At 46.0% G+C, this 22,520-nt stretch overlaps 1 long non-coding RNA gene across 1 annotated transcript; it reads right to left on the bottom strand.

Moving 5' to 3' along the window:
- Nucleotides 1–5,137: 5,137 nt before the first annotated feature.
- Nucleotides 5,138–22,519, bottom strand: LOC147684710 (uncharacterized). Its single transcript, XR_015300654.1, has 2 exons — nucleotides 22,397–22,519; nucleotides 5,138–6,433 (listed from the first exon to the last, which is right to left on the bottom strand). It is a non-coding gene; the product is annotated as an uncharacterized LOC147684710 (long non-coding RNA).
- Nucleotide 22,520: the final 1 nt, after the last annotated feature.

Here is a 22,520-nt window from a genome sequence, read left to right as displayed (position 1 = left end):
TAAGGCTCTCGTTGCAAGTTGAGCAGAGTGGATTTACCAAATGTATGCGACATCTGCTCCAACTGTTTCAAGTATGCAATAGTAAGGCACCTGGAAAAAAGACACTATATGTGGAAAAAGACAATGCCGTTACAAGTAGCAACTGAACCTTGCGGGTGGAGAATTAGGCTCGTGCTTAGAGCAGGTGTTACATTTTACAAACTTAAGACTAAATGCAAAGTGACTGAGTACTTTAGAACATCATCAATGACACTAGTACAATTTTCAATTGCATAACTAGATACACAACTATTAAAACAAGCATTTGCAATGCAATGGTCTCGGCCTCATTAAAGGTAGAGCTATTGGCATTGCTCATGACATTTTTTTTTCTTTAAATCAAAAATAAATGGCATTGTCATTAACATTGCCAATACACAGCACTCTGCACTCAACAGCACACAATGCTCTGCACACTCACTCTGCACTCACTGCTCTGCACACTCACTCTGCACTCACTGCTCTGCACACTCACTCTGCACTCACTGCTCTGCACACTCACTCTGCACTCACTGCTCTGCACACTCACTCTGCACTCACTACTCTGCACACTCTCTCTGCACTCACTACTCTGCACACTCACTACTCACTACTCTGCACTCACTACTCACTACTCTGCACTCACTACTCTGCACTCACTACTCTGCACTCACTACTCTGCACTCACCACTCTGCACTCACTACTCTGCACTCACTACTCTGCACTCACTACTCTGCACTCACTACTCTGCACTCACCACTCACTACTCAGCACTCACTACTCACTACTCTGCATTACTACTCTGCACTCACTACTCTGCACTCACTACTCTGCACTCACTACTCTGCACTCACTACTGTGCACTCACTACTCTGCATTCTGCACTCAGTACTCTGCACTCAGTACTCTGCACTCAGCACTCACTACTCACTACTCACTACTCTGCATTACTACTCTGCACTCAGCACTCACTACTCTGCACTCACTACTCTGCACTCACTACTCTGCACTCACTACTCTGCACTCTGCACTCAGTACTCTGCACTCAGTACTCTGCACTCAGCACTCACTACTCACTACTCTGCATTACTACTCTGCACTCAGCACTCACTACTCTGCACTCACTACTCTGCACTCACTACTCTGCACTCACTACTCTGCACTCACTACTCTGCACTCTGCACTCTGCACTCACTACTCTGCACTCACTACTCTGCACTCACTACTCTGCACTCACCACTCACTACTCAGCACTCACTACTCACTACTCTGCATTACTACTCTGCACTCACTATGCACTCACTACTCTGCACTCACTACTCTGCACTCACTACTCTGCACTCACTACTCTGCACTCTGCACTCTGTACTCTGCACTCAGTACTCTGCACTCAGCACTCACTACTCACTACTCTGCATTACTACTCTGCACTCAGCACTCACTACTCTGCACTCACTACTCTGCACTCACTACTCTGCACTCACTACTCACTACTCTGCATTACTACTCTGCACTCACTACTCTGCACTCACTACTCTTCACTCACTACTCTGCACTCACTACTCTGCACTCACTACTCTGCACTCAGCACTCTGCACTCTGCACAATATTGTGGGATACAAAAGCTCATTTAGTTCTTGGCTAATATACGTACTCAACAAACAAAATGTATTTCTTTGCACTAATTCCATCGACTGTTTATAAGGTGGATATGAGCTTGATTAAGGGTTTAAAGTGCAGAGAGCGTAATAAAGGGCAGAAAGTCCATAAATGCATGACTCAGTATCACAGTTCGATTCGTGAATCATGTATCAGTGTATTCCTAACTTGATAAAAGGCAGCATTTGTATTCCTCAATCGATATAGAAACTATGCTGAACCAAGAAGCTGTTTACTAACAATTTTATCAGAAATAACAACTTCACTTGGATAATCATGAGATGCAATATACATATTTAAAAATAAGCATTCTTTGATAGTGTAGAACGCAAAGTTGCAAATAATTATAGGGAACCATTTGAATCAGTCATATCGTAAATTGCTTGGAAAACGAAATAACCAAAAGAGCACATCGGTTTTAAATCGATAGATTTAAAGACATTAGGCCCTCGAGGAAATTCGACGTGTAAAAACTAAAACAGTAATGCTCAAATTCCGCAATTCCGTGTTGGACGTCGTTTCAGTCTCGCTTCATGTGATCTCTGTGGCAGGGCATCCATTAAGTCGAACGGGTGGAATGTCTTTCGCACTATGCAGGCGATGTCAAAACACATCACTTGCACTTTCAACACGTGAGATTGCAGCTAATAACGTGGGAAGGGTTGACAATGCCCCCGGAATCCCGCCGCGGCCGCCCCGGAAGTCAGGCACGGTCGCCTGTGACGGGGGCGGGGCCACGTCCAGACCGGAAGAGGAGGCAGGCGGAGTCAAATGCGTCTCGCGCCCGGGGCTCCTCTGAGCGGTGTGGAGCCCCGGGGCCGCGCCAGCAGGAGGTTGGGCGCCGCGTGCTGAGAGCAGAGTCCCCGACATTGGCCAGGTAAGTTCCAAAAGGCTGGGGGGGCTTGGTGCACTTGTGTGTGTGCGTGTATGCTCGTGTGTGTATGCATGTGTGCGACGGCGGGGGAGGGAGGGAGGGAGGGGGGGCCTCGGTGCACTTGTGTGTGTGCGCGTGTGTGTGTATGTGTCAGGGGGGGGTGTCTCTGTATGTATGTGCGTGCGTGTGTGCATGGGCGCTTGTGTGTGTGTATGCGCATGCGTGTGTGGTGCTTGAGCTTCCCAGGAGACAGCGCCTGGCCACAGCGCGCGTTCCCGTTTCAAATCGGCTCCAAGGATGCGCGCGGCCGAAACTGTCTCCTGGGAAGCACACTCGCTAACAAAAGATCTCGGCGGAGACGCGCTTCCGCGCGTTTAGCCGAGACCTAAAATACATTATGTCCATAACCCCCAAACACATGCCCCATGCAAGCACAGACCTACAAAGAAAACATTACAGCTCAAAAGAATGTAATAATTCCACCTATATATAACTGCAGATCATTCCTTCTCTCTCATGCTCTGCCATACAGTGACATGATTGACTTCTAAACTTATGTCACTTCCGACTGCAGGAGGTAAATCTACTAGTTATGCGGGTGCAACTCTAGCTCCAGGACTGAAAGCAAAGAGCTCAACAGGGAAAAATGAAGGTCCAGTTTGAAAAAGAGAGGCCTGATCCTATTGAATAAGTTCAGCTAAATTCTAACAAACTACTGGCTTCCCAAGACCACAAACTATGGCTTATTGGATGCAACCACAAACAATGGCTTATTGGATTCACCAAGGAATGCCTTTGAATTAAACATTGGAGTACAGACCGCCATTTTACCATGTTTAAATATGCTAGCAATGCTACATTTTTGGGCTGCAGGAGGGTTTCATTGCGCAGTGGGAAATCTTCATGCAACTGCACAACCTATGTTTTCAGAGGTATTAAAGAAGGTAGCAAGTGTCCTGCTGCAGTTAGCACCACAGCACATCATTTTCCAAGTAAAACACAATCAGTGAATAGTGTTGAGCCAAAGTTTGATGCCATTGGTGCATTTCAAAGTGTAATAGGTGTCCTCGACTGTACACATGTAGCACTTGTAAAACCAAGAGCAGAGTACCAAAGGTACTGTGAGCAGAAGATGCACCATACCATTAACCCCTTCGATGCTGATGACGAGCTCAGCTCGTCATCACCCACGGGTGGCGTGTGCTGATGACGAGCTGAGCTCGTCATGCAACGCGGTAATTTAAAAATTGCCGCACAGCGCAAAAATCGCCGCAGCAGCGATGCGGTTAAAGTTCAATTGGTGTGCAATACAGACCCAGTCATACTCACTGTCCCGCATGTTTCCCAGGATCTAAACATTATTTAAGATTCTATAGTCAGACACTATATACCATGTCAAAAAACCATGTAACTATGGTGAACATATGGCCTTCCATATATAAATGCGATGAACTGTTCTGAACAAACCAATATGTTAAATGTTATAACCAAACACATTACTGGAAGATAACAATATTATTATACATAATAGAACACATCAGAATGTCAATTATATTGTCTGTATGTGACCCAAGGTTATACTATAGGTCTTTGCTCTACATGTGTACTGCAAACATAATACCACTCAAAATTAGCTTATCCATGCAGGTGACTCAGGTTATACATTTTGAGAGTGGCTGGTGACACCCTACATGATCTTAAAACTTCATGCAAACAGCATACATTGATGCACATTCTAGAACATGAAATGAAATTGAACGTGCATGTGGACTGATAAAAAGTCACTTTTGATGTCTCCATTAGGGAATTGGCTTACACAGCAGAGAAAGTTTGTCAAATGATAATTCAATGTTGCTTAACGCTGCAATATGGCATTGTGTACCGATTCTTGATGCACATTGCTGTCATCGATGATGTAATTTCAGATGTTGCTTTGATGTTATCAATGATGTCATAGAACATGTCCTGAGTTATGTAGTATGTGAAGAAAGTGGCAGGACATGGCAAGGGCACGAGTTATAGTTCCTTTAAGGCATACGGTTATAGTTACTTCCGATAACTAAAACTGGTGCAGTGGTTTTCATAATTTAAAACAGTATGTTTTAATTCACATTTTCACATAAGTATAACGTCCCTCTAACCTTTTTTTTGTGAATTTTTAAGGTTTTTTAAAAATATAAAGTTAAATATTATTATAATTTCTTTCTATAATGTCACTTTACCTTTAGTTTTTTTCAGTAAATATCTATGTTTTTTTTACCATTAAGTAAGAAGTCCATCGCGGTGGCTGACGTGGCATTGAACACAGGGCCGGGCATACAGCTAGTCATCGTGTCCAACCCTCTGCTGGCATCCTAACCCCCCTACACCGCAACAAGTGGTTGGGCAAGTCCAGCTGACTATGTGATGTAACAATATAAAGGATGTAATTTTCTCTAAGGCAGACCTACTGACTATGTCAAAGAGTCAGAACACTTAAATATAAAAAGTGGGTCTATTTGCTTTATCGGGGGAGCACATTAACATATATAGAGAAGACATATTGTCTTTGTCAAAAATCACCAATAATTATAATCAAATTAATATTTTATAAAGGCACACATTTCAATGTTTAATAAAGTGATTGTCATAACACAATTTCAATAAAGCCTAACCAAAAAAAAAAACCATCAACTTGCCTTTGAGACTTTTTAAAACATTTTTCATGCCACAAAATACAAATCTAGAACCCACTACATGGGGTGCCTGCACTCCAGCTGCTAAGCATACCGCTTCATCTCTCACTACTTAAAAAAATGATAATAAGCAATGCTATGGTCATGCAGTCCGTGACCCAGGAGATTTACTGTGTTTTTTCTAATGTAGTTGGGGGGCTGCTGCACTCCCTGCAGCACTCGCAACATTACAAATAATGGTTGATGGCGCTGCTGTGTCTTTTGAGGGCACCACCAGGATAGATTAAAAAAGCCATAGAATATTATGGGGCCCTCCTTGCTGAAGCACTAAACAATAAATAAGCCATGCCTGTCATTCATTTATTATTCTTTTTTTTACCTTTTGATGAACATTTGTATGGGAGCCCTGGTGCCCTTTTTTATAATTTATTTTAAAGTGGTGCTTTAGTGCCCACTCAGAGCACCCACAACATACCAATCATTGGGGGGCAGTAGGGAGAGCCCAAGTGCCATTGCGGCCCTTCCGGCTCCCCAGCCAGTACCGATTGTGGGCCTGGCGGGAGCCTGCTCAGTCACTTTTTACCCCTGAGTTTTATATAGTGCAAACTTGACCCAAAGGTATCAGAGTGCTTTACATGAGCATCAGTTGCGTAACACAAGGACACATTCATTTTTGTTAGGCACAGGGAGATTAAGTGATTTGAAAAGAATCACAGGATGTTGAGTGTCATTGCTGAGACTCGAACCCGGTTTCCCAGATTTGAGATCGACCGCCCTAGCCATTAGGCCACATCCTCTTCAACCACCTGCCCGTGACAATGCCATTTGCAAGTGGCCACAACAGTGCCTTAAGCTTCATGCCCTGATGAGTCTTGAGAAAAACAAAGATTGATCTTCATCCACTGACTTGGCTTGTCTCCGTGCATGGGCTCACTTGTGATTCGGCTCAGGCCCTGTGGCTGTTGCCTCAGCTGACACATTGTAGTTGTGGCAGGTGAGGGAACAATATAGACGGAGATGGGGTGGATTCTGCAGCACCAATGCGTGTGGTTGCAGAGGTAGTTGGAACACATGTCTTCAAACTGGTCATTATGGTGACTACGTTTGATTCCTTTCTTCTGGTCCTTTTACATGTAGTTGCTGCAACGCAACTACTGCCATATTGATCATGCTGCTCCTCATCCTCGTCTTCCGCTGGCATGGACCCTGCAATGTTAAAGTAAATCTATATTATATTAAATGTAAATATTCTGTGCTATAGTTATGCTTACTTAATGCGTTTTTGTCACGAGGGTACACACCAAGATCTCTACATTACCAGACCACAGACGCATCCCCAGATAATGCCTTAGTCATGTAGGGAAAAACATGAATTAGCACTCATTGGGAGGGGGTCAAGAGCTACCTATGTATGAAACACTTGTGAAAAATAGGTTCACTGACATGAAAGTTTATTAAATATATACAATATTATTAACAGCACAGGACACACCATATCCCCTAAAACAATTAGTTGCTCAGACCACATACATTTTTGTTGGACAGTATTAACCTTTATATAAAAGCCTTCAATCACAAGAGTGTGATATTTTGAATGGTTAACTTATAAGTCGAAATCTTGTTATACCTACAAGAAACATCACATAACATATGTATTGAATACCATATACACTTCATCCACATGACCACAGCATTATATCATGCATAGGTGTAAATGGTGCATTTATATATCCTAGAATACACTTACTCATATACATGTATTTAAAAAAAAATCCTTACCTGGCTCTTCATTTCCGCCTACCTCCGTGCCTCCTCCAGTGCCTCTATGCAGGTAATATTTTTGACGACATGGACTTTCTACTTCCATGGCTCTAATTTTAGCACTAATGGATGATTCAGCCAGGCTTTCCTTGTGATGTTTTACAAAGAAACGTCGAACTCTTGTTTTGGGGTAGCAGAATTTCTTTTAGCAATCCTCCACTATCCATGGCTGGGTGGAGACAGCAGTTACTTTATTGGTAGTGGCTGATTCTGAACTTTTGTTGTGCCCCCTCCTGGAGCCCTCTATGGCCTAGGGGACCGCCCATGGCCGGCTCCTGCAATATCCCGGGGTGCCCACCCCCGGGACATTGCCATTTGCTATGGCAGGGCGGGAGCACGGCTCCCGCCCTGCCACAGCAAACATTGCTTTTCTTCTTGGAAGCAAGAGCAGAATTGCTTTTGGGCAAGGGGAGCTGCCTGTTAGAATCTCCCATTGCCCAAAAGCAATGCTGGCTTCCGTAGGGACCGTGGGGGCATTGGGGCTCCCCCCACGGTCCCCAATTTGAGGGCCAGCCTGTGGTTATGGGGTCCCCGGGCCAGAAGAGACCCGGGAGGGGGGCCACTTGGCCCCCTCCCTTTTAATGTTTTTTTTTATAGGGCCAGGCCCTGAGGGGTAATTGGCCCACTGGAGGGGGGCCATGCGGCCCCCCTCCCAAGAAATAAAAAAAAACTAGGCCAGGCCCTGGGGGATGGGGTCCCCGGGGCCAGAAGTGGGGTCACTCAGCTCCCCCCTCTCCCGGCAATAAAAAAAAATACATAAAAACGAGGCCATGCCCGGGGGATGGGGTCCCCGGTGCCAATAGTGGCCCAGGGAAGGGGGCCATGTGGTCCCCTTCCCTGGGGGAAGCTGAGAGGTGGTCCGAGGCCACACCCCTTTTTACACCACTCTCCAAACGCGCCTCTTGGCGCCCTGCTGGTGGGGCGATGAGGTCCTCTTGTTTCCTGAGGACACAACTGGACTTCATCCCCTCAAGCAGCAGTGCCATTCTTCCTTTTTTTTGCATCCCTCTTGCCTCTTTCTGCAGTATGTCAGTCAGTCACGCAATGACTAAATCATCCATTTAGACACTCATACACCCACTTTTTCTTCAATACATCTTGGCATATATATCTATAAAACATATTTAAACTTTACAGAAACACACAGTCACTGAATGATATCATCAGTGATGTAATTTGAGATGTCATCAGTGATGTCACTGACCATGCCATGAATGATGTAATATGTGACGTCATCAGCAGTGCATTGCGGGGGTGCGAGTTATAGTTAGCTGAACTAACTATAAAGGGCCGAATTTCTCTGGTTTTGTACGAGTGAAATGTCCAACTATGTCCCTGAAACCTATGGTTTTTTCAGTGGATTTCAAAGGTTTTTCAAATGCTAATTTCTAACTAAAACGTGGCTGAAACCTGTTGTTTTTACAGTGAATTTCTATGTTTTTTTAAATGCTAATTACTAACTATAACGTCCCTGAAACCTATGTTTTTTTCAGTGAATTTCTAAGGTTTTTTAAATGCTAATTTCTAACTATGCCTACAGAGGTAGGACATGTGTACAAAGAGGAAGAAGGGCGCAGAAACAAGCAAAAGAAATGCAGAAAGAGGCAACAGAAGTCCAGAAAGACAAAGAAAGGTGCAGAAAGAAGCAAAAGATATGCAGAAAGAACCAACAGAGGTGCAGAAAGAGGCCCTGTTACAAATTCATTCTGTTTCCCCAACTTTTGCTGATGGGTACTGGTGGTAACTGACTCTGACTAACCAGGCCTAGAGCCAGTGCTATGCTAGAAGACACTTAGAATACAGTGAAAACACCTACATACACTAGGGTACACTCTGGGTTGGGGTACCTCTGTGATTGGCATGACCTCCTCTGTAAGGCCCTAGTATATAATACTAAGTCAGAGGTGCAGAAAGATACTATTTTAACTAGTAGTTGCGTTTGCAGAGTGGTAGAGAAAGGGTGCTGGGCCTCCGACCAGCGTTCAAGAATTCCACTGCATAGGACTTACAGGAGGTACCAGGAGGGCTTTTTGGCCCCCAAAGTCCCTCAGGAGTAAAGTGGACTACATACCCCATACCGCAGTCTGCCAGGAGGCGTGTTTGCAGAGAGGTGGATAAAGGAAATGGCCTCCGAAGATGTCTTAGCAATCCTCCTGTGTGGGACTTACTAGAGGTAACAAGAGGGGTACTTGGCCCCCAAGGACATCTTTGGGGGCCAACTACCCCTCCTATTACCTCCAGTAAGTACCACACAGCAGGATTGCTAAGTTCTCATAACTGGCCACACCCCCTTTGCCCACCACTCCGCAAACGTGCTCCCTGGCACACTCTTCCATGGGGATTGAAGTCCCCTTCACTGCTGGGGGTACTTAGGGGCCAACTAGCCTACTTCTTACCTCTAGTAAGCCCCACACAGTGGGATTGAAGAGAGGTGGACCCATGCCATACTCCCTTTCTCCACCACTCTGCAAACTTGCCTCCTGGAGCGCTATTGGTTGGGGGATGAAGTCCCCTTTCCTCATGAGGGTCTCTCGGGGCAAACTAGCCTACCAGGTACCTCCAGTAAGCCCCACACAGCTGGATTGCTGAGAGTGCTCCAAAACCACGCCCCCTTTTTACACCACTCTGCAAACGCGGCTCCTGGCTCACTGCTGCTCAGGGGATGAGGTCCTCTTGTGTCCTTAAAAAACGGGAAGGGGCTACGTGTCTCCCCTCCCGAGGCCGATTTTGGCCCCAGGGACCCCCATCCCCCGGGGCATGGCCTCCTTTTTGGAAAATTATTTATAGGGAAAGTGGCCATGTGGCCCCCTTCCCTGGGCCACTTTTGGCCCCGTGGACGCCATCCCTGAGGCATGGCATCTTCTTTTTTAAATATTTACAGGGAAGGGGGGCACTGGGGCCCCCTTCCCTGGGCCACTATTGGCCCTGGAGACCCAATCACCCAGGGCTTAGTCATTATTTACAAATTTGAATTTGAGGAGGGGGGCCGCGCAATCCCCCTCCCCAGGCAGATTTTGACCCCGGGGACCCCATCTTCGGGCCCGCCCATTCTTTCTTTTTAAGTAAATGGAGGGGGCCATGTGGCCTCCTTCGCGGGCTACTTCTGGTCCTGGGGACCCCAACCCCCGGGGCTGGCCCTTAGCAGTGGGGACCGTGTGGGGGGCCCCAATGACCCCGCGGTCCCTGCCGGCTCCTGGCCTCCTGCAGGAGCCGGCATTGCTTTTGAGCAAGAGGAGCTGCTGACATGCAGCTCCCCTTGCTCAAAAGCAAACCTGCTTTGCTTCGTTGAAGCGAGAGCAGATTCTCCTGCTCTCGCTTCAACGAAGCAAAGCAGAGTTTGCCATGGAAGGCGGGAGCGGTGCTCCTGCCATATCAAACGCCAATGTCCCGGGGGTGGGCACCCCAGGACATTGCAGGAGCCAACCCTGGGGGGGTGGCGGTTCCCAGGGCTATCAAGGACTCCGGAAGGGGGGCTGCGCGGCCCCCTCTCAATGTTAAGATAGCCCCGGGGAGGTACCGGTCCCCGGGGCCCGCAATGGACCCCACATGTAATAAACAGTGCCCTGGGGAGGTGGCAGTCCCCGGGGCTTGAGGGTCCGCGAGTCCCCCTACCTTGTTACAATAAAGCCCCAGGTGGTGACGGTCCCCGGGGCAGTGTGGGGGCAGTAGCCCCCCACGCATTTTTAAAATGAAGCCCTGGGGAGGTGGAGGTCCCCTGGGCTGCGGGGGCGGCGTGCCCCGGCACATTATGTATAAAGCCCCGGGAGGTGGCGGTCCCTGGGGCTGCGAACACCCTGCTCTATAATTCCATATTGCGCCCGGGACCTGACCCACCCGAGGGCTTAACAATAACGAAGCACGGGAGCCCGCGCTTCATTTTTCAGTTTTTGTAATGATTTTTCACTCTTTTTTTTGTGACTCGGTTACCGAGTCACAAGATGGTTTTCAACACTTCCTGGTTTGGAGTGTTGGCAGCCAATCAGAAGTCAGCTTGTGCTCAGGAGGAGTCACAATTCCTCCTCGGTGCTCAGATATATATTTTTTTTATTTCTTGAATTTCTCTGTAACTACTGAACGGATTTACACCATTTTTAAAAAGGCGCTTTCGGAACCAAATTTGGTGTCATTCCGTTCAGCAGTTCAGGCTGTAGCCGTGTCTAAAGTTTCCTATGGAAATTGCTATTGAGAATAGCGTTCTAGGACCCCTTTTTTCTCTGCCCCCGCTTGACGAATCACCCTGAAACTTTTAAAACAGGAGATGACTGGGGTGGACCATTAGTTTGGAAAATTCTGTGAAGATTCATCTAACGGCACCAAAGATATTGGCAAAAGAAAAACGCTTTTTGAATAGAAACAAGGTCCTAACTATAACTACCTACTGGCGAATGCCAGTATGTTATATATATATATATATACACAAAGAGACACACACATTTTTTGGTTACTTTTCCATTCTTGTTTCATATTTTAGGTGCTTTGACATTTAAGAATGAAGTGTCTTCCATAACACCACCCCCTCACTTCTTAGCATAACCAGGTGTGTCACCCATAAAGTAGGAAGAGTGGGTGGAAATATTTGATAAATATTGGGAGGCATTGGATGGACAAGAGCTTCACTCAAGTCAGAAAAAAGCAACTATTTTGCGTGCATTGGGGAAGGAAGGGCTGCACAATTTCACATATTTACCTAGAGCTGTTGATCTCGAAGGACACCTTACAGAAGATGTGTACAATGAAGCAAGGAGAATTCTAGAACTGAGATTTGCAAATGTTCAAATTTGTTTATAAGGAGATACAAATTTTATACATAACCACAGTGAACAGGTGAATCTGTGGATGAGTTTACTACAAGGTTAAGGGAATTGTCTGTCAAGTGCAAATTTGGTGCCATGGCAGACAAAATGATAAGAGACCAATTAATTGTCCAATGCAAGAGTAGAAAAATGCAAGAGAGGTTATGGGCTGCAAAATATTCTCTCTAAAGATGCTATAGAAATAGCACAAGTAGTAGAAGAGTCAGAATATTGCGCGCGAGAGAGCTGGAACGGAACGGAGGGATGTCAAAGGGAGGAGGGAAGTGTCATCCATAGATAAGTATGAAGGAGAGGTAGCGTCAACTTCTAAGTGGGTAGTGAAAACAGAAAAGGGGGCCAATAACATCAAAGCCTCTACCAAAGTTCGCAGTAGGTGTGGGATTAGTTATCACTTGTCAGACGCTAAAAATTGCTGTGCCATAGGACAAGCATGCAGAAGTGTGGGCGTAAGGGACATTTTGTCTGGATGTGCAGGGACAATGAGAAAGGATAGGAGGCAGTATTAATGGAGGAGGCAACATTTGTGACTGGGGATGCAAGTTCAGATAGGGTTTTGTGTGTATGTATGTGATTGCCAAGAGATGGGAGATAGGGTGAAAAGACCCAAAGCAGAGTTCACCAACAGAAACATGACAGTAGAATTGACAGTTGACTTTGGCTCATTCTATACTATTTTACCCAAAAGTATGTGCATGAATGAGTGGCTCCAAGTATGATTACTGCCTAAATATATCAATCATGGTGGGTATCAAGCAGAACAAATAGATATCATAAGATATATGAGCACTGACATTAGATTGATGGACAGGCAATCAAAAGCAAAGTTATACGAAGCTGAATCAGGACCCCCCCCATCTTGGGATGGTTTCATCAATATGACTTTCACATTATTATCGACCCACAGGCACCAACTCAACTAATGACGTTCGAGGCTACCACACTAGATTACATACTGCAGGGTGCCAAGAATGTGTGCGAAGAGGAGAGAATTGAAAGAGTATGTACATGAGATAAAATTGAAGCAAGGAGCTGTTCTCATACAACACAAAGTCAGGAAAGTGTGTATTTTAGTAAGACAGGTGGATAGAAAATTGTTGGGTGACATGCTTAAGAGTGGAGCGATTTAGCCCACTGAGACGTCAAGTTGGATTTCTCCAGTAGTAATAACTGAGAAAAGAAATGGAAAGTTAAGGTTATGTGTGGACTTGAGGAGTTTCAATCAAAACATTGTTACCGATAATTTTCCCCGACCTAATATGAATGGCATTTTGTTGCTCAAAGGGGGGGAAATAATTTTTATTAAAGTAAGACTTCAAACATGCGTCCCACCAGATACGTCTCGATAAATGTTCCAAGTACTTTACAGTGTGGATAACTATGGAAGGCACTTACCAATTTACCATGATGTCATTCAGATTATCATCTGCTGCCAGTGTCATCGAGAGGATGATAACGGAAGTGTTCAGGGTCTTGGACAATGTCATCTACTTTCAGGATGACATTCTGGTGTTTGGAGATAGAGTGGAGAGTCACAACATTACATTAAAACTGTCTTCAGACAGATTATCAGACTCAAGCTTAAAGTTAATGAAAGAGAAATGTGGGTTTTGGAGGATGAGGTTGAATACTTAGGAAACAAGTTGTCTGCTGAAGGGGTAAAACCAAAGAAGAATTACTATCTGCCATAAGGTTAGCACCAATGCCTTAAAACAAGGACCAATTAAGCTCCTTTCTAGGGTTAATAGTGTACTACTCCAAATGTGTCAGGAATTTTGCTAACAAAATGGAGTGCTTGAAAATGTTGATGAGAAAATGCCAAAATTTCACATGGGGTCAGGAGCAGTAAAAATATTTTAATGACATTGAAGAAGAAATGTGCAAGACAGGATTTTTTTATCTTTATGACACTAAAAGGGCAGATGATGCAAGAGCCACTGGTATTGGAGCAGTATTATCACAAATGATGGCTCCGCACAGAAAATTGTAGTGTTTGCTTCACGTTCTCTAACAGCGACTGAGTGTCATTACTCCATTATTGAAAGGAGGCACTTGTTGCAACATGGGGTGGAATATTTCAGGACGTATGCGTAGGGATGTCAAATTGTCCAACATACAGATCATAAACCTCTCATAAAAATATCTCCAGGAGGAGACGCGAAAGGTTTGGCAAGACTTGCCAGGCTGGTCTCATGTTTGCAAGAGTATAATTGCAATACTGAATACATACTAGGGTGTAAGAATGTTCAGACAGATTGCTTATCACGCATGTCTTTGGATTGGAAGTGTGTGGCTGAGGAGTGACTCATAGTAAAAAGGAAGGGGCAGTGGCGAGTGTGGGAGATGTCATTCATTGGAGCCACGGTGCTGTAGGTGAATTGGAATGGATCTATGTGGTGAATAATGATGAGGTGTTAAAAGCACTCACAAGAGGTGGCAGGAGAGAAAGTACATTTCCCATTGCATTGCGACCAAATGGTAAAGTCACAGTTGAGTTGTCTGAAGTGAATGGTAAAGTGATTATGCGTGGTGACAGAAGTGTGCCGCCTAGTGATGTGAGGTAGAGATTGTTTGAAATAGCATATGAAGGGCATTTGTGACAAATAGTCACCAAGAAAAGACAGAGAATGGAATTCTAGTGACTGGGAATAGACAGTGATATTGTATCTTGGGTGGAAAGATGTGAGTAGAGAGTGTGAGAAAAGATTGAGTTGGTTTAGGCAGCAGTCATGATCCTCCAGAGGTCTGGCACAGTGCTTCCATGGACTTTATTAGTCCTATGTCAAACTTAAATCATAGAAGTAGATTTGGCACAGTCATGGTAGAAGTACATTCAAGGTGGTTGGTAGTGAAATTCCATTCTGAATTTTTGACGAGAACTATACATGCCTTGCAAATAGTTTTTCAAGATGAGAGTTTCCCAGTTGTTGTTTTCACAGACAATAGTGCCCAATTAACGTCAGGGGATGTGAAATAATTTTTACTTGCATGTGGGATAAAGCATTTGCGCACTGCGCTGTATAATCACCAAGCCAACAGAATTGCGGAGAGAGCGAACCGCATGATAAAGGGGCTTAACATTTAGAGTATGTGATTTCTGATTTGGTTTGGGCATATCATAATATGGAGAATTCATTCACAGGTAGTGTTCCGTTTTGTTACAGAGGAAGGGAACCTATCACTAAGCCCAATCTCTCTCGGATGAGAGATTTGATTGAGGGAAATAGTTTATTAACAATGAGCGATAATTAACAATGAGATAATTAATTATTATTAATAATAATTATTAATCAATAATTAACAATGAGAGATATCCTCGTAGTGGGGCCAATGCCAGAGGTAGGATTTCACCAGTCAATTTAGAAAAAATCTGGATGTGTAAAGAAGGGGTTGAGTAAATGTTGTGGACCTTTTAAAGTGATTATTACAACTTGTTTATATTTATGTTCTGGGGTGTATACAGGTTATTCTCCGAGCATCTTTCTAGCCCCTTAACCCCTTCCATGCGGCCGCGATTCCCCTGGTGTGCTGTAAACAACACGAACAGGGGCGGGCCGTGACGAACCCCAGCCGTCATCAGCATACGCACACGAGCACCGTAGTGCATGACGGCTGGGGTTCGTCATCAGCATGGAAGGGGTTAAAACATGCTTTACTTGGTTTCATGATGATCTGGATTTTTGTATTGATTATTATTTTGATTAATCAAACATTAAATTATTTGAGTTAAAAGTGACAGTCCAAAACCACCCAATTTTTATATATATATATATATATATATATATATATATATATATATATATATATATATATATATATATATATATAGATATATATATAGATATATATATATATATATATATATATATATATATATATATATATATACAAGTTCCATCAGATAAATTACGTTGCAAGCAAGGTTCCAGAAGCAACAATTGAGACATTATTTTCCCCTCTTTAAAACAGCCGGTTTGCAGCCGCTTCCGAGTTGGCGTCTGAAGAGGACGCTCGCGCGCAGCCCTTCGCAGGCAAGAGGAGACGCACCAACGGGTGAACCCGCGTGCTCCTGCATTGACTGGCGCTACTGATACTGCTGCGCCACCTGCAGGTTAAAAATCGAACTGCGGAGCCTGGGTCTACAGTTATTGGTGCGAATACCGGCTCGTGCGCCCTTTACCGCAAACTTAATACCCCTTCCTAGCATTGTTAATGGTATCATCCGCTGTCTTAACGCTATGAGCAGAGAGACCCGGTCACTGGTGCGTCGGGGGTGTCGAGGCGCACTGCTCGCCGGGAGAGAGCACGTACGTACGGTGTACGTACGCCCAGGGACGCTCGAGTCTACGGACCCTGTGGCCGCGGCTTGCGCACTCACCGGCGCGGACACAGCGCTGGCAGTGTGCGGCTCGCTGCTCCGCCCCTCGGCCCCTCGGCAGCGGGCTGTTCCCACTACAAGCCCGGCCCACACGAGGAGTGGCCACCTGTTCTCGCAGGCCGGACCTCGGAGGGCAGGATTGCCGGGCCACCTGCGCATTAACCCGAGGGCGACGGAGAAGCGACGGGTGCCAGTGCCGTCTGGCCCGGACGGTCTCTTCCGGGGCGGAGTGCACAGTCCAGCCAGCCTTCCTTGGGAAAACGTCGGCGGGTGGCCGGCGCCAGGCCGTCCGCCTCCCTTGGTGTGGGTGGGCCGCCTCCATGTAGGCCATAACCGAGACTAAAGAACACCTGCACTGAGCGCTGTGGGCATTCTAGATATATCTAGGCGCTATGCTGCATTAGTAACGAATTGGGGGAGGTGGTGGTGTCTGTCACTCCTGAGGGTCATTTTGGGCCAGATTAGGACAACGTGAGACACATAGCCCATTCCACGTGTAAAATGAAGTGCATGTTGGCGCATGTTTTTTTTTTTATTCAGGCACAAAATATATTTTTTTCACAAAATTTGGGACAGTCGCGCATACATCAAGAGATAGGCAACAACTAGCATAGCACTCCAAAGAGGAAAAAACAGTTAAAACAAAGATGCAGACCTGGCCATAAACCCGTTTCGAATTTGCTTGTGGTACTACACAATATCGAGGGCAGCCGCCATCCTGAATATTGGATGTATCTATATTAAACATATGATCACTCGTGGCTTGCGATGTGGCACCATTTTACAGCGGTGTTATAGAGGTGTTAACAGACCCGGCGTGGGGTGACAGCTAATGCGCCGCTCTCCCCGCCCTTTTAGACACCCTTCCTCTGTGGCCTGTTGTGACGGTAAACAAACGGAAGCTGACAATGCAAACACATGAATACTGTTTTATTGTTTTTATGAAGTGTAACCGTCTGCTTCTCTTGCAGAAGGCACCTTACCTTGACACTGGGGGCTATCCTCTGCGCTGGAGCTACAGCGTAAATATTCCTCCCTCCTGCAAGCTTTCTAGGGAAAATGCATGTGAGCATAACATGGTGAAGAATCGGTGGCTGCAGGGGCCGCAAAGAATTAACTCGCCTGCCATTTGGAGTTAGCCTACCTCAGATGGCGCTCTACCCTACCTTTTGCAGGAGGAAATGCATTCAGATCAGGCTGTAGAGTTAAATGCTTCTCGCCCACACTACTAGGCCATCCTCTCCTTTGTAATGGGGACGTAATTACTATGAAATGCATGTTCTGTCCCTATTTTATGCCAGAGCTCTGGAAGCTGACTAGACTTAGAAGCCTAGCTGATCCTCTCTTAGCCAATCTTGTGAGGCAATGTATTATATATAATATATTAGATAACCTTCCCAAATAACTAGGCGGCTTTCTTGATTGCACGCAGCACGTGCTAATTGTTCATTTAGTATCTGTCTCCTGACCGTGCTTCAGAACCAACGATCATTGCATGGGCAGATGTGCCCCCTGCGCGTTATTTCATGACTCCCTGGTGTGACTCCCTAGTTTGGGGCTAACCCTTTCCCGCCCAGATCGGATTGTCTGCTGGTGGAATAAATGGCGCCACCGAAGCGTGGGGAGACGATCCGACGCTTAGACTTGTAAATCAAGAGGAGGGGAACGGGAGCGCATTAACTCCGGCTTACTCCTTGCTCAGTGTAAAGGCACGAGCAGGGGAAGCCCATTTGTAGGTCGCAGGCGAATGTGAGTCGAAAGCCCCTGGCACCCTTTTAGTTTTTTTCTCCTCAAGGATGCGGCTATCAGTCGTCCAGCAGGTGCCGTGGCACCAGGGCCCACAGAACATTGATTACGTTGTATTTCATTATCCAAACAGAAGAAAAGGGAAGGCATTTCCATTGTTTCCACAGGGGCCATGGCTCCCTTGCTACGTCATTGCCCCCCCCCCCCCTCTCCCCGCTGCCCCAGGGCTGATTTGTGTACTTTGTACTCGTTATATAGTGTCTGCCAGACGCAGAGGTTTTCAGAGCTCCCGCGGGTTTTATTACAATGTAAGCCTTCCTTAACTTGTCTGCAGGGGCACATGGCTGCAGGTTACGCACAGTGCAGTATTTTAAAGCATCCCTAGAGGCTGATACGACCTCCTTGCCCTCCTGCCGTGTCTGTGAAATATTCGTCAGCCTGCTGTCTTGTAGACGTGTGGCTATCTCTGCAACAGTCAGGAGATTTACCGCCTATTTAGTCTGTACTTCACTTTGCCACCACGAGAGCTGACATCTCTTTACATAGCCCACCTGCCCATAGGCACTGCGTACATAGCCAACTGTCATTCGCTCTCACGTTATTCTGCGCCCACTTTTGTCAGGACCCCTGGCACAAGTTCCCTCCCTCAATGTGGCCGATCTCCTGCCGGTGCCAAGGAGGTACCGCATTTAGTAACCAACTCTCGTTGTTCTTTGCCCAGCTCATCGCCCGAGGAATAACGTGAAGACAACCGCCGTCTTCGGCTCATCGCTCTGTGGTGGGCACATCATCTGACCTTCCTGTCCATCTTTTTCGGGGATCACGCCACCTAACGCGCTCTTGTTATTTCTTTCCCATATGTACATCGTTTGTTCAGTGGGGTATTTCCGGCTCCAACCACCAACCCTCACTTCACCCACTTTTTACTTTGCCAAGAAAGCCCATCAGCTCTAACCCTCACTTAACTCTACCTCTAAGCTACATTGCTGTGCCAAGGACTCTATGGGTCACACTCTCCCGTTACCACGTGTCCTGGTTTGCAGGTGACCACCTTGCTCCACCTATCCTCCAAATCTTTCTTACCTTGCTCTGCTAGAGCCACTCTCTGGATCTAAGTCTTCTTCACCCCATGCTTACCTTATTCTGCTAGAGCGCCTACTGTCTAACCTTTCCTTTACCCATAGCTTTCTTTCATTGCTAGAGGCCCTCTATTTGACCTTCACAACCTTAGCTACCTTGTTGTGCTAGAAGACCCTCTCTCTAACCGTCCCCTTACCCCGTACCTATCTTGTCCTGATAGAAGGCCCTCTCGCTAACCTCCACTCTTCCCCATACCTATCTTGTCATGCTTGAGGGCCTTCTCTAACCTTCCCTTTACCCTGTACCTTACTTGTTCTGCTGGGGTCTCTCTCTGACCTTCCCTTTACCCTGTGCGTACCTTGTTATGCTAGAAGGCCCTCTCTGACCTTCCCTTTACCCCGTGGGTACCATGTTATGCTAGAGGGCCCTCTTTCTAATCTTTTTACGCTGTGAGTACCTTATTTTAGAGGGCCCTCTCTCGAACCTTCCCTTTACACCCTACCTACCTTGATCTGTTGGTGACCTGTCTCTGATCTTCCCCTTACCCCATGAGTACCATGTTCTACTAGAAGGCCCTCTCTAACCTTCCCTTTACCCCCTATCTACTTGTTCTGCTATGGGTCCTCTCTCTAACCTTCTTTTTACCCTGTAGCTATCTTGTACTGCTAGAGAAACCCCTCTCTATCCTTCTCTTTACTCCATAGCCACCTTGTTCTGCTATAAGGCCCTCTCTCTAACCTTCCCTTTACACTGTAGCTGTCTTGTATTGCTAGAGGAACCACTCTCTATCCTTCCCTTTACTCCATAGCCACCTCGTTCTGCTAGAAGGCCCTCTCTCTAACCTTCCCTTTAGCCCCTATTTACTCGTTCTCCTATTGGTCCTCTCTCTAACCTTCCCTTTAACCTTGGGCATATGCTGTTCTGCAAGAGGTCTTCTCTCTAACCTTCACCTATCCCCTTACCAACCTTGTTCTCGTAGAGGACACCCTCTCTTTTCATTTCCTTTACTCCAAACCTACTTTGTTCTTTTGGGCGCGTCTCTTTAACCTTCACTTTACCTTGTACCTACCTTGTTCGGCAAGAGAGTCTCTCTAATGAACAAACTGGTTAGGTAACAGGGAAATAGGGCGCACAGCTTAGAGTATGGCTATAGCGTAGAGTTCAAGTGTATCTAAATTTATTGCTACTAGGCTGGAAAGGGAGGTTACCTGGCCCCCTTAAGTATCCTGAACTCGTTCAAGATAAAACTTTATAGATATTCCTGCCGAGCAATCAAAATTATTGACGATATTTATAAACAACAAATATAGTATTTTTCAAAATTCATAAAGCAAGTGTGAAAGCAAGAGTCCAAAGTCTCATCCAATAAATTTCCAGACTCCCGGGTCTTGTAATGCGCTGATCCGTATTTTAATTCAAAGTTCAATCCAAGTTCAAATTCATAGATCCAAAATCAAAATTCAATCCAAAGTTCTACTACTGTTTTATTATTTTGGCTTGCAGCCCTGATGAAGTTATATGGCATGAGATTAATGTCCAACGAAACACGTGTTGGCAGCAGTGATTGTTTTTCCTTGGAAGTTTGAATATTGTTTTGAACATTGCACCTAGAACTTTGGATTGAATTTTGATTTTGGATCTATGAATTTGAACTTGGATTGAACTTTGAATTAAAATACGGATCAGCGCATTACAAGACCCGGGAGTCTGGAAATTTATTGGATGAGACTTTGGACTCTTGCTTTCACACTTGCTTTATGAATTTTGAAAAATACTATATTTGTTGTTTATAAATATCATCAATAATTTTGATTGCTCGGCAGGAATATCTATAGAGTCTCTCTAATGTTCCCTTTACCCGTAACTACCTTGTTTTGCTATTGAGCCTTTCGCTAATCTTTCCTCCACCCTCTGGCTACTTGTTCTGTTAGGGTGCCTCTCTCTTACCCTCCCTTTACCTCTGGTGTACCTTGTTCTGCTAGAAGGCCCTCACTCTAACATTCTCTTTACCCCATACCTACCTGGTTATGTTAGAGATCCTCTCCCTAACCATCCCTTTACCTAGGCTTGCCTTATTCTGCTAGAACCCTCTCTCCAACCTTCACTTTCCCCAGTGCGTTTCTTGTTCTGCTAGAGGGAACTCTCTAACCCAGTGCTTTCCTTTGTCTACTAGAGTGTTTTCTCTCTAACTTTCACTTTACCCTATTCCTACCTTGTTCTGCTAGAAGGTCTTCTCTCTAGCATTCCCTTTACCCGTACCTACTTTGTTCTGCTAGGGTCCTCTCTAACCTTCCCTTTACTCGTACCTACCTTGTTCTGCTAGAGTGAACTCTAACCTTAACTTCACCCTGTATGTGCCTTATACTGCTAGACGGACCCCCTTCTAACCTTCACTTTACAATCTTCCTAACTTGTTCTGCTAGAGCTTCTCTCCCTAACCTTCCCTTCCCCCCAAATTTACATTGTTCTGCTAGAAAGCCCTCTCTTTATCCTTCACTTAACCCAATTCCCACCTTTTTTCTGCTAGTAGGAACACAAATCTTCACTTTACCCTTATTTTGTAATTGTTTTTAGTAACCACACAAATAAAGAATGCCTTCCTACATTCACTTTACCCTCTGCGTACCTTATTCTGCTAGAGAGTCCTCTCTCTAACCTTCACTATCCCAATTCCTGCCTAATTCTGCTAGATTGTCCTCTCTGTAACCTTCACCTTACCCCGTCCTACCTTGTTCTGTAGAGGACCTTCCCTTTACCTGCTGCTAGAAGGTCCTTTGTCTACCTTCACTTTACCCCATTCCTACCTTGTTGTGCTACAGGGAACTCTCTCCCCTCCCTTTACCCCGTACCTCCCATTTTCTGCCAGGTGCCCTCTCTCTAAACTTTATTTACCCCGTGCCTTCGCGGATCTATTGGGGGTCAAACCCGCAGTACCCACTTCTTTGCCCTGTGCCTTGCTTGTTCTGCCACAAGCACTGTGCGGACCTGCCCCCCTCCCTCCTGTGCCTACATAGCTTTGCACGGGCACTGTCGCACTATCTGCCTCCACTCCGTGCCCGCCGTGTTCTGTAGGGGGCACTCTGACTCCAACCCCTCGTGCAGTGGCACAGCCTGTCCCATCTTCCTCTTTAGGTTGCGCACTGTGCCTCAACCCCCTGGCTTGCAGTGGCACCCAGTGTCTTTACCCCGTGACTGCCTCGATGTGCAGGGGCGCAGACTGCCCTGAACCGCCGCTGTACCCCGGCTATACCTTGTCCTGCCGCGCACTGCCCAGCTTGGACCCCCCTGCTTGCCTCGCTGCCCAGCAGCGGCTCCCACTCCACCCGTGCCTACCTTGCCATGCCAGGCTCCTGAGCAGCGCTGGGCAGGGTCGCGGACTGCTTGACTGCAGCAGGAAATCTCAGCCCACTCCAGGACTTCGCTGCTTGTGGTTTGTTGCTCAGCCCAGGATCGGAAG

Source organism: Lissotriton vulgaris, chromosome 10 (assembly GCF_964263255.1).
Source record: "Lissotriton vulgaris chromosome 10, aLisVul1.2, whole genome shotgun sequence".
Classification (NCBI taxonomy): Eukaryota; Metazoa; Chordata; class Amphibia; order Caudata; family Salamandridae; genus Lissotriton; species Lissotriton vulgaris.
The sequence above is the reverse complement of the archived record's forward strand: the minus strand, read 5'-3'. Positions and strand labels throughout refer to the sequence as shown.